At 40.9% G+C, this 12281-nt stretch overlaps 1 protein-coding gene across 2 annotated transcripts in view; it reads left to right on the forward strand.

Annotated features, from left to right (window-relative positions):
• The window catches only part of Galntl6 (polypeptide N-acetylgalactosaminyltransferase-like 6), a 1251036-nt gene that overhangs the window by 1073818 nt on the left and 164937 nt on the right, over positions 1-12281 (forward strand). The gene's annotated exons all lie outside the window — the stretch shown is intronic.

Raw genomic sequence — 12281 nt, forward strand, 5'->3', positions numbered from 1 at the left:
ACTTTTCTGCTGCAAGTGACCTGTCTGGTGAACTCAAGACATAGGCCCACAGGAACAGCTGAAGACCTGTAGAGAGGGAAAACTACACGCCCGAAAGCAGAACACTCTGTCGCCATAACAGGCTGAAAGAAAACAGGAAAACAGGTCTACAGCACTCCTGACACACAGGCTTATAGGGCAGTCTAGCCACTGTCAGAAATAGCAGAACAAAGTAACACTAGAGATAATCTGATGGCGAGAGGCAAGCACAGGAACCCAAACAACAGAAACCAAGACTACATGGCATCATCGGAGCCCAATTCTCCCACGAAAACAAACATGGAATATCCAAACACACCAGAAAAGCAAGCTCTAGTTTCAAAATCATATTTGATCATGATGCTGGAGGACTTCAAGAAAGACCTGAAGAACTCCCTTAGAGAACAAGTAGAAGCCTACAGAGAGGAATCACAAAAATGCCTGAAAGAATTCCAGGAAAACATAATTAAACAAGTAGAAGCCTATAGAGAGGAGTCACAAAAATCCCTGAAAGAATTCCAGGAAAACACAATCAAACAGTTGAAGGAATTAAAAACGGAAATAGAAGCAATCAAGAAAGAACACATGGAAACAACCCTGGATATAGAAAACCAAAAGAAGAGACAAGGAGCTGTAGATACAAGCTTCACCAACAGAATGCAGGGGATGGAAGAGAGAATCTCAGGAGCAGATGATTCCATAGAAATCATTGACTCAACTGTCAAAGATAATGTAAAGCGGAAAAAGCTACTGCTCCAAAACATACAGGAAATCCAGGACTCAATGAGAAGATCAAACCTAATGATAATAGGTATAGAAGACAGTGAAGACTCCCAGCTCAAAGGACCAGTAAATATCTTCAACAAAATCATAGAAGAAAACTTCCCTAACCTAAAAAAAGAGATACCCATAGGCATACAAGAAGCCTACAGAACTCCAAATAGATTGGACCAGAAAAGAAACACCTCCCATCACATAATAGTCAAAACACCAAACGCACAAAATAAAGAAAGAATATTAAAAGCAGTAAGGGAAAAAGGTCAAGTAACATATAAAGGCAGACCTATCAGAATCACACCAGACTTTTCGCCAGAAACTATGAAGGCCAGAAGATCCTGGACAGATGTCATACCGACCCTAAGAGAACACAAATGCCAGCCCAGGTTACTGTATCCTGCAAAACTCTCAATTAACATAGATGGAGAAACCAAGATATTCCATGACAAAACCAAATTTACACAATATCTTTCTACAAATCCAGCACTACAAAGGATAATAAATGGTAAAGCTCAACATAAGGAGGCAAGCTATACCCTAGAAGAAGCAAGAAACTAATCGTCTTGGCAACAAAACAAAGAGAAGAAAAGCACACAAACATAACCTCACATCCAAATATGAATATAACAGGAAGCAATAATCATTATTCCTTAATATCTCTCAACATCAATGGCCTCAACTCCCCAATAAAGAGACATAGATTAACAAACTGGATACGAAACGAGGACCCTGCATTCTGCTGCCTACAGGAAACACACCTCAGAGACAAAGACAGACACTACCTCAGAGTGAAAGGCTGGAAAACAATTTTCCAAGCAAATGGTCAGAAGAAGCAAGCTGGAGTTGCCATTCTAATATCAGATAAAATCAATTTTCAACTAAAAGTCATCAAAAAAGATAAGGAAGGACACTTTATATTCATCAAAGGAAAAATCCACCAAGATGAACTCTCAATCCTAAATATCTATGCCCCAAATACAAGGGCACCTACATACGTAAAAGAAACCTTACTAAAGCTCAAAACACACATTGCACCTCACACAATAATAGTAGGAGATTTCAACACCCCACTCTCATCAATGGACAGATCATGGAAACAGAAATTTCACAGAGACGTAGACAGACTAAGAGAAGTCATGAGCCAAATGGACTTTACATATATTTATAGAACATTCTATCCTAAAGCAAAAGGATATACCTTCTTCTCAGCTCCTCATGGTACTTTCTCCAAAATTGACCATATAATTGGTCAAAAAACGGGCCTCAACAGGTACAGAAAGATAGAAATAATCCCATGCGTGCTATCGGACCACCACGGCATAAAACTGGTCTTCAATAACAATAAGGGAAGAATGCCCACATATACGTGGAAATTGAACAATGCTCTACTCAATGATAACCTGGTCAAGGAAGAAATAAAGAAAGAAATTAAAGACTTTTTAGAATTTAATGAAAATGAAGGTACAACATACCCAAACTTATGGGACACAATGAAAGCTGTGCTAAGAGGAAAATTCATAGCGCTGAGTGCCTGCAGAAAGAAACAGGAAGGAGCATATGTCAGCAGCTTGACAGCACACCTAAAAGCTCTAGAACAAAAAGAAGCAAATACACCCAGGAGGAGTAGAAGGCAGGAAATAATCAAACTCAGAGCTGAAATTAACCAAGTAGAAACAAAAAGGACCATAGAAAGAATCAACAGAACCAAAAGTTGGTTCTTTGAGAAAATCAACAAGATAGATAAACCCTTAGCCAGACTAACGAGAGGACACAGAGAGTGCGTCCAAATTAACAAAATCAGAAATGAAAAGGAGACATAACTACAGATTCAGAGGAAATTCAAAAAATCATCAGATCTTACTATAAAAGCCTATATTCAACAAAACTTGAAAATCTGCAGGAAATGGACAATTTCCTAGACAGATACCAGGTACCGAAGTTAAATCAGGAACAGATAAACCAGTTAAACAACCCCATAACTCCTAAGGAAATAGAAGCAGTCACTAAAGGTCTCCCAACCAAAAGAGCCCAGGTCCAGACGGGTTTAGTGCAGAATTCTATCAAACCTTCATAGAAGACCTCATACCAATATTATCCAAACTATTCCACAAAATTGAAACAGATGGATCACTCCCGAATTCCTTCTATGAAGCCACAATTACTCTTATACCTAAACCACACAAAGACCCAACAAAGAAAGAGAACTTCAGACCAATTTCCCTTATGAATATCAACGCTAAAATACTCAATAAAATTCTGGCAAACCGAATCCAAGAGCACATCAAAACAATCATCCACCATGATCAAGTAGGCTTCATCCCAGGCATGCAGGGATGGTTTAATATACGGAAAACCATCAACGTGATCCATTATATAAACAAACTGAAAGAACAAAACCACATGATCATTTCATTAGATGCTGAGAAAGCATTTGACAAAATTCAACACCCCTTCATGATAAAAGTCCTGGAGAGAATAGGAATTCAAGGCCCATACCTAAACATAGTAAAAGCCATATACAGCAAACCAGTTGCTAACATTAAACTAAATGGAGAGAAACTTGAAACAATCCCACTAAAATTAGGGACTAGACAAGGCTGCCCACTCTCTCCCTACTTATTCAATATAGTTCTTGAAGTTCTAGCCAGAGCAATCAGACAACAAAAGGAGATCAAAGGGATACAGATCGGAAGAGAAGAGGTCAAAATATCACTATTTGCAGATGATATGATAGTATATTTAAGTGATCCCAAAAGTTCCACCAGAGAACTACTAAAGCTGATAAACAACTTCAGCAAAGTGGCTGGGTATAAAATTAACTCAAATAAATCAGTAGCCTTCCTCTACACAAAAGAGAAACAAGCCGAGAAAGAAATTAGGGAAACGACACCCTTCATAATAGACCCAAATAATATAAAGTACCTCGGTGTGACTTTAACCAAGCAAGTAAAAGGTCTGTACAATAAGAACTTCAAGACACTGAAGAAAGAAATTGAAGAAGACCTTAGAAGATGGAAAGATCTCCCATGCTCATGGATTGGCAGGATCAATATAGTAAAAATGGCCATTTTACCAAAAGCGATCTACAGATTCAATGCAATCCCCATCAAAATACCAATCCAATTCTTCAAAGAGTTAGACAGAACAATTTGCAAATTCATCTGGAATAACAAAAAACCCAGGATAGCTAAAACTATCCTCAACAATAAAAGGACTTCAGGGGGAATCACTATCCCTGAACTCAAGCAGTATTACAGAGCAATAGTGATAAAAACTGCATGGTATTGGTACAGAGACAGACAGATAGACCAATGGAATAGAATTGAAGACCCAGAAATGAACCCACACACCTATGGTCACTTGATTTTTGACAAAGGAGCCAAAACCATCCAATGGAAAAAAGATAGCATTTTCAGCAAATGGTGCTGGTTCAACTGGAGGTCAATATGTAGAAGAATGCAGATCGATCCATGCTTATCACCCTGTACAAAGCTTAAGTCCAAGTGGATCAAGGACCTCCACATCAAACCAGACACACTCAAACTAATAGAAGAAAAACTAGGGAAGCATCTGGAACACGTGGGCACTGGAAAAAATTTCCTGAACAAAACACCAATGGCTTATGCTCTAAGATCAAGAATTGACAAATGGGATCTCATAAAACTGCAAAGCTTCTGTACGGCAAAGGACACTGTGGTTAGGACAAAACGGCAACCAACAGATTGGGAAAAGATCTTTACCAATCCTACAACAGATAGAGGCCTTACATCCAAAATATACAAAGAACTCAAGAAGCTAGACCGCAGGGAGACAAATAACCCTATTAAAAATGGGGTTCAGAGCTAAACAAACAATTCACAGCTGAGGAATGCCGAATGGCTGAGAAACACCTAAAGAAATGTTCAACATCTTTAGTCATAAGGGAAATGCAAATCAAAACAACCCTGAGATTTTACCTCACACCAGTGAGAATGGCTAAGATCAAAAACTCAGGTGACAGCAGAGGCTGGCGAGGATGTGGAGAAAGAGGAACACTCCTCCATTGTTGGTGGGATTGCAGACTGGTACAACCATTCTGGAAATCAGTCTGGAGGTTCCTCAGAAAATTGGACATTGAACTGCCTGAGGATCCAACTATACCTCTTTTGGGCATATACCCAAAAGATGCCCCAACATATAAAAAAGACACGTGCTCCACTATGTTCATCGCAGCCTTATTTATAATAGCCAGAAGCTGGAAAGAACCCAGATGCCCTTCAACAGAGGAATGGATACAGAAAATGTGGTACATCTACACAATGGAATATTACTCAGCTATCAAAAACAACGAGTTTATGAAATTCGTAGGCAAATGGTTGGAACTGGAAAATATCATTCTGAGTGAGCTAACCCAATCACAGAAAGACATACATGGTATGCACTCATTGATAAGTGGCTATTAGCCCAAATGCTTGAATTACCCTAGATGCCTAGAGCAAATGAAACTCAAGACAGATGATCAAAATGTGAATGTTTCACGCCTTCTTTAAAAGGGGAACAAGAATACCCTTGGCAGGGAAGAGAGAGGCAAAGATTAAAACAGAGACTGAAGTAACACCCATTCAGAGCCTGCCCCATATGTGGCCCATACATATACAGCCACCCAATTAGACAAGATGGATGAAGCAAAGAAGTGCAGACCGACAGGAGCCGGATGTATATCGCTCCTGAGAGACACAGCCAGAATACAGCAAATACAGAGGCGAATGCCAGCAGCAAACCACTGAACTGAGAATAGAACCCCCGTTGAAGGAATCAGAGAAAGAACTGGAAGAGCTTGAAGGGGCTCGAGACCCCATATGTACAACAATGCCAAGCAACCAGAGCTTCCAGGGACTAAGCCACTACCTAAAGACTATACATGGACTGTCCCTGGACTCTGACCTCATAGGTAGCAATGAATATCCTAGTAAGAGCACCAGTGGAAGGGGAAGCCCTGGGTCCTGCTAAGACTGAACCCCCAGTGAACTAGAGTGTTGGGGGGAGGGCGGCAATGGGGGGAGGGTTGGGAGGGGAACACCCATAAGGAAGGGCAGTAGGGGGAGGGGGATTTTTGCCTGGAAACCGGGAAAGGGAATAACACTCGAAATGTATATAAGAAATACTCAAGTTAATAAAAAAAAAGAAAAGAAAAAAAATTAATCGAAGTAGCAATTGTATTTTGTAATGTTCAAGAGCATTAAAACCAAGCAGCTTTTATTCTTAAGAAAATCTCCTGAAAGAAGAGTAACAAAAACTAACATGGAGTTGCTTGTAAATACATCATAATGAAACCACTGGAATTTTTTTTATCTCCATCTGACAAAGAAAAGGCATGTTTATTGAGACTGAATTTTCCTATCCTCTTATTTTAAAAAGAAAGGAAACCCTATTGCCTTTGTCTCTAAAATGGAATGTTATTTGGAAGCATTGCACAATGTCTGTGTTAAATAACCAGACCATCTATACAGAGGTGAAGAAAACTGCATAGAATAAATCCTACTTTAATGCAGTGTTTATAGTTAAAGCAAGAAGAACCGTCTTAAATAAGTTACAAGAAAAAATTTAAATAGTTGATGCCTAAAAATTTTAATAGTTTTGCCTATTAGTAGAATCTAATAGCCAAAAACCAAAGTATTCCAGGTATAGTGACAGGCAGCCATAATCCCAAAACTTGAGTCTGAAGCAAGGAATCATGAGTTCAAGGCCAACCTGAGCAACACAACAAGTTTTGTGCAACCCTGGGCTGCATAGTGAGACCCTGCACCCATTGTTTATCTGCGTGTTTGCCGTGCTGTGATCAAACACCTTCAGGGAGGAGAGGTCTGTTGGCACTTACAACTCAAGGGGATACCATCTACATACTGCAGAGAAGACATGACAGTTGGAGAGTCACTCTGCTTCCACAGTCAGCAAACAGGATAGGCAATAGAGTAGGACTATAAAACCTCAATACTCACCCCGAGCAACCTGTTTCCTCCAGGAGGAAGTGCTAAGTTTCTACAATCTTCCAAAGCAGTGTCATTGCCTGGGAGAGAGCAAACATGTGAGTCTATGGAGACAGTGCAGTTCAATTCACAACAGAGCCTGTCTTGCAAAACAAACCTCAGGACTGAGGGTGCAGTTCCACAGTGAAGTGGACGTCTGTACATCGTATTCAAGATTCTCCCTGCCCCAGAGCTATAAAATAAAGCAATATCACATGAATAAGCTAAGCGAATAGATACCTGACGCTAGAACCGTGCACTACTCCCAGCCACTTATGTTCTGTGAGTAGGTTTTACACTGGTACTTCAGAACAGTTACTCCTAACCTGTAAGCAATATTCCCCTGATATATCTTGATTTATTTTGATTTTACTGTTGTGTGTAATGGCACACAGAATCCCCATATGGCCTCTTCATTTGCATGTCATCCTTTCTATCTGAAATATTGGTAATGTTGAGGAAACCATCATATTTCCATACACCATGTGTAGCTTGCTGGAGAGAAACATGAATGTCATTGTCTTCTGTGACACAAAGTGAAGATTATGTTCTTCAGAATGATGGATAAGATATAGGACCTAGTGATTTAAAATACCATTCAGCAAAGAAAATATTCTAGAATCCACTGAAGTGCACTGGGCTAAGGAAGATTAAAAGAGAAACTATGGAGATTTACAGTTCATGTTTCGTTTATAGAATTTGCCTAAAATTCCTGTTTCTGATTTTTTTGACATTCTTTACTGCATAGAGATACTCTTTCTGTATTTGAGTGTGTGTGTGTGTGTGTGTGTGTGTGTGACTGTCTTCTGTCTCTCTGTGTGTATCTATGTCTGTGTCCATGCGTGTCTGTGTCTATGTGTGTGTGTGCGTATGTGTGCATATATGTGCATGTGTGCAAGTGTATATGTGCCTAGAAGATGACAAAAGACACAGGACAGATATGTATTAGTTGGGATTTATAGAAATTTTATTTCCTTTTGGCTGTATTGACTGACTCTGTCTCTTTTCTGACTCTATGTATATACCCTTATTAAAATATTTGGAATAGTTCATGAGAGTGGTATGAAGAAAGGCACAGCAAATCTGAGAGAAAATCAGACTAGCAGTGGAGGCATGCCCACAGATTGTCACTGTCGTAATTACACCTGTGTTATGTCCCTTTGCTTTAAATGATTTGTGTTTTGTTATCTTCCTAGGGGAAAAAAAGGGAAGTTGAGAAACGATTAACCTTCGATAACCTTTGCAATTTTTTCTCAAATTTGCTGTGTCTCACCAAGGGACCATTTCCAGACAGAAGAAAATTCATTAGATCTGAGAGTTTCAAATCTCTACATCAAGGACAGGGACAAAACTGCTGTCATAGAGAAAGGACTGGTGCACTAGGGCACAATAACTTCTATTTTTCTTCATCTGGGTCTGATGACCCATTCCATAAAAATGTCAGCACTGTGCTACTTGACCCAAATGAACTGAGGCCATGACACAAAGATAAACGCTGTATGCTCCAAATGCCCCCCATGCACAACAGCACAAGGCCAGGTTCCCGATGACATGTAGCTTCACACAAATGAGAGTCAAAAGTGGCATCTGTTTTGGATGATGTTGGCAGAATTGTTGGTCAAGGTCGTTCTGTCTCCCATAGGCACAAACCTGGAGCCACTGCGGGTGCTCGGTTTACTTAGGTTCTCTTTGGATGTCAAACGCTATCGTGCCATTTCATTAACGAGACAAAGAACAACTTATACAATGACAGCTTTACTGATTGAGTTCCGTAACTTTTCACATCTACTTAAATAAGCTGCTTCTGGATGGTTTTATGTTGTTTGGCATGCATTAACCATTTTTATAAGTACAGGTTCTTCCCTTATAGCTTATGCTGGTTACTTTATACTTTTGTTCCCTCTCATCCTCGCCTCCTTCTGAGTCTCCTCTCTCTCTCTTGGCTTCTAAAACCCAGTTCTTCTCCTTGCTCTCTTCAGTCTCTTCCATGAGCCTCCGATATCCATGTGTCCTGGATTTTCTTCACTCCTTATTCCAGCAGTTCTGGGCCATTTTTATCAGACTCTGATGACTAGCAGCCCATACCTTCATCTGTGCTACAAACCCAGGTCTTTCTGCTGAGTTACTCCTGAACTATCCATTATTTAGCTAGTAAATCCACTCAGACATTGCCTAGTCAAATCAAACTCACTTTCTTACCTGATTTCCAGTTCAATCCACCCTTCTCAAAATCCCCTGGATTTATTCCTTTTTTCCTTCCCTTCAGTGTCCCTGGCTTCAGTATGCCTCACCTCTCAACCAGATGCCTAAAACAACCACTTCACATCCCCACCTAGCGATCCTATGCCTTCATAGACTCTGTAGCATAGAAATCAGATCACCTTCCTGCTTTAAGTCCATCATCAAATATTCATTGGCTCAGGTCGTCATGTTGGAGCAGCAGTAAAAACCATTAAGGGAAACTCTTGATCAAGAGAATAGATACCCTGGAGTGAGTAGAGACCTAACATTTTAGTTGATGGGGTCAATGACTTGGCTAAAGGGCCACCCCTCGGGGAGGCAGGTTTACTCTAAGCTATACAGAAGAAATGGGTGGAATAGTTATTCCTTTAATGAGATGCTGCACGTTTCCCTTTCAGAGTTCTCTCCCCCAGCACTGTCCCTAAAAGGAGAGCAGGCATGACATTCAGCAGGGTTTGTCCACCTTTCTGAGTCCTCAGAAAAGTACCACTGTTCTCTTTTCCTTTCCCTGTCCTTTTCAGGTGTTGGCCAGAACCTTAGTTAGGCTTTTTTCTGATACTTTGGGTTTCCTCACCCTAAAAGCACTCTTCCCACCATGTGGTTGCCTGTGCCATAGAGTGCACACCCATGCTGGTAACTCAAATAACATGGTCTTCCTTCTCTTCTGCATTCTCCTGTCTACCCAGATGTGATGGTGGTGGTGGTGGTGGTGGTGGTGGTGGTGGTGGTGGTGGTAGTGGTGGTGGTGGTGGTGGTGGTGGTGGTGGTGGTGGTGGTGGTGGTGGTGGTTCTTTCTTTCTTCCTTTCTTTCTTTGTTCTGTTTTTCTTTTTGTAACTTTTATAAAAATTGTTCTCACATTTCCTTTCAAATCCCTTCAATCTCTTTTTTTAATGAGACCAAGAACCCCAAGAAGGGACTCCTAATTGTCCTGGTGTCAGTGCATGTGACTTGATGTTTATGAAGAGAAAACAAGTGAGGATACAGGAGGCAGATATACTATACTTTGCTCTCTCGTTCTCTCTCTCTCTCTCTCTCTCTCTCTCTCTCTCTCTCTTTCTCTTTCTCCCTCTCTCTCTTGATTCATATCACATGACTTTCTGAGATAACTCAGCTCATTTCAACCTTAGATATTTTGCCTTTTAAATGGAGATAACAACTATATGTAACTCAGAAAGGGAACTATAAGATTAAGTTGCAATAAAATGTACTTACAACTTAACCAAATGTCAGGCAAATATCATGGCATCTGATCAAAGTTAGCAATTGTTATAATTTGACAAAGCCCACACTCCTCAGAGACACATTCAAACAGTTTAGAGTCAGTCCTTCCTGCCCCTCAGCTTCAGCATTCACTAAGGTCTTCACACCCTAGGACTCCACCATATCAACTGTAAAGTGATAACATTTCTCCTTTCTCCTGTTGTGGAGCTCCTACCATACTGCCTTAAGTCCCTGGCTTTGGATCCTTCTCATCCTGGCCAACTCTTGCTTGCTCTTCCAGGCTCTAAGGGCCATCTCTTTCCCTGGGCACTGTCCTTAACTTACACTCCTATATGAATTATGAGCTTGTACCACACATTTACTGTGTCAAACAAAAATGCATCCATTTCTGTAGTTACATATCTTATCTTTAAAGAGATAACCCAATGGAGTAAAAGCTGTATGTCTGAGCTTTACGGAAATATGTAACAAGATCCTCTCACCCTTGCCTGAAAGGTCAAAGAAATACGGAAGAAATGTGTTTTCTAAAATCTTCTAAAAACAATAAAGTCAACATGTATTTATGTATGTATGTCAGATCAGTCTATAAAACAGTGCTATTAATAACCATTCTATAGCTAAGCAGGATGACACAAACCTAGAAACCTAGAAAACCTGCAAACTTCACTTGCAAAATGAAGACAGGAGGACCACTGAAAGTTGGAGTCAAGCCTGGTCTACACATCCTGTTCCAGGCCAACCAGGCAACCATGGGACATAGGAAGAGCCTGTCTCAAAAGGAAAACAAGGGAAAGGGGACAAAACAAAGCAAAGATTTCTTAACAAAGGACACAAACCAGGACAAAAAGCATAAAGCCTCAGTCGGCTCATGGCAATTATAGTTGCACTGAAGGTGACTATATACTGAGTCACAGATTAACTTGACACCTCCAATACAGACGGTGCACTTCCTGGAAGGTGCTAAGTGTTTACTGAATGCCTGGCCTCTTTGGGTTTTAGAAGATAAAAGTTGGAATAACTGAATGCATTAAGAAACCCACATAGAGACAAATCCCTAGATGTTAAGCCATTTAGTTGAAAAGCTATAAACACCACAGACAGAGAGACGGACAGCAGGGTATCAGACTCTGAAGGGGAATCAGGCCCATGGCATTGAAATGGAATTCCCTCTAATGTGCCTCTCAGGAAAGGGGAAAAGATTTACAGTAGGTAGGTTCTCAGATTCCCCAGCAAGCAGCAAGAAAGGGGATGCGGAAGGTAATATGTGATGCAGAGGGTACCTTTTGATGTGCCTGAGCCTGCACAGTCTCTTCCTGAAGTGAGCAATCTAGGCACCTGGAAGTCTGCCAGCTAGAGGTTCACAGGCAATGCTCTCAATATGGTTTCTGCTAGTGTCTGTGAGGCTAGGGAGCGAAGGAGGGGTTGCAGCAGGTACATGGGCAGAAATCTAACAAAATGAGTTCCCTAAAAATGAGCACTAAAGGGAAGGATTCCCTGTGGGGTTGTTTGATTCACTAATTTAAGTCTCAGTCCATATCACTTGGACAATGTGTCAGGGGCAGAAGATAGCAAAGCCCAAGCTGTCTTCTCAGCAGCTCATCTCCTTTGGGACGTAGCCAACACCAGCGCTTTAATTCTCCAGGGTTCTATCGGGAGTCATCACATGGCCAGGTTCCCTTATCTTTGGAGCACAGGCAGATATGTCTGTGACCCATGACCTTCAGCAAAATGAATGACTTTCTCTTGTTCGGCTCTAAGGAGCAGGAAACATGATGATCACACAGGAAGGAAGGGAACATGGTTATCTGACCCATACAACTAGGAGAAAGCCAGGATAGTATGACTAGAAGCAAAAGGTTACGAACAGCTTGCACCTGACAACAATCAAAGCATGAACGTGTGTGTGTGTGTGTGTGCGTGTGTGTGTGTGTGTGTGTGTGTGTGTGCGTGTGTGTGTGTGTGTGTGTGCGTGTGCGTGTGTAGTTCTCATCTACACATACCATGGATTTTACCTTTAC

The sequence above is a fragment of the Rattus norvegicus genome, chromosome 16 (assembly GCF_036323735.1).
Source record: "Rattus norvegicus strain BN/NHsdMcwi chromosome 16, GRCr8, whole genome shotgun sequence".
Taxonomy (NCBI): Eukaryota; Metazoa; Chordata; class Mammalia; order Rodentia; family Muridae; genus Rattus; species Rattus norvegicus.